Below are 1,096 nucleotides of genomic sequence, written 5' to 3'. Positions count from 1 at the left end.
TAGAAATAAAATAAAGATAAATCAGAGGACCGAAATTGGAAAAGGATGTAAGTGGGCCCTCAACATCTACATCATGCACATGCGCTTCGCTTTCAGGCACCACCGTAAAACCATAGAAAGATATCCATAAAATCAAAAAGCCTGTCCAGCCTTTCCCCTTCTTATCTTCCATGCAACTGAATAATAACGTAGCCCAAACGCTTAACCTTCCATGTTGCTTCTCGGCGTTCTCGCCCTCTCCTAGTAGTGAATTACCCTCTCTCCCTCCTCACCTTCATAAATTCATTGGATCCACATCACCTAACACCACCAGGAGGCAGGAGGGTCCTTTTAACCAGAGATGCCGTGGCCTGTACGTCGACGGTCTCCTGCAATGCTACTAGTGGTGGTTCTTGTGATCGTTGCAGTCACACCTCCGGCCACCGTCGGCGGCTCCACAGAGAAGGTGGACCAGACCATAGTGCCTCAGACACCTGATTTGGGAATCAAGTGTACCGCCTGCTCCTCTTGTGAGAACCCATGTAACCAGCATCCTCCGCCACCTCCGCCTCCCCCTCCGACGACTCCTTCAAGTTACTGCCCTCCACCGCCGCCGCCTCCGTTTTTCTACATAACGGGTCCGCCTGGAAACCTTTATCCTTTCGATCCTTTCTTTTCGAGTGCCGGCCGGAATTCTGTTGCGGGGGTGTTGGTCTTGGTGCTTTGTGGGTTGTTGGGACTCTTGACGTTATGAACATTAATTCTAAGAGCCGGCCGGTTTCAAGGTTGGAGCTTAGGACGTGGGTGTTTGGAAAACTGTGATCTTTAGGTTGGTAATTGGCTTATTGCTTTTCTCTCATCAGTTGTTAACCTGAATAACAGTCATGTCTTTCTTCTCAAATTTGTCCTTGTATCTTTAGGCTTCAATTCCTGTTACGAGTCCCATTTGTTTTTTGTGATCCATGGAAATTAAAGATCAAAATTGTGAAGTTTAGATCAACTGCAATATGATTCCTTAATTGCTTTTTTTTTCTTCTGGATTACTTAACAGAGAAATGAAAACTGATCTAGCTTCTTGGGAAATTAAAAGGAATTTGCTTAGAGGCGCACCACATGG

The sequence above is a fragment of the Nelumbo nucifera genome, chromosome 4 (genome assembly GCF_055504915.1).
Source record: "Nelumbo nucifera cultivar China Antique chromosome 4, China Antique-T2T, whole genome shotgun sequence".
Lineage (NCBI taxonomy): Eukaryota > Viridiplantae > Streptophyta > Magnoliopsida > Proteales > Nelumbonaceae > Nelumbo > Nelumbo nucifera.
The sequence above is the reverse complement of the archived record's forward strand: the minus strand, read 5'-3'. Positions refer to the sequence as shown.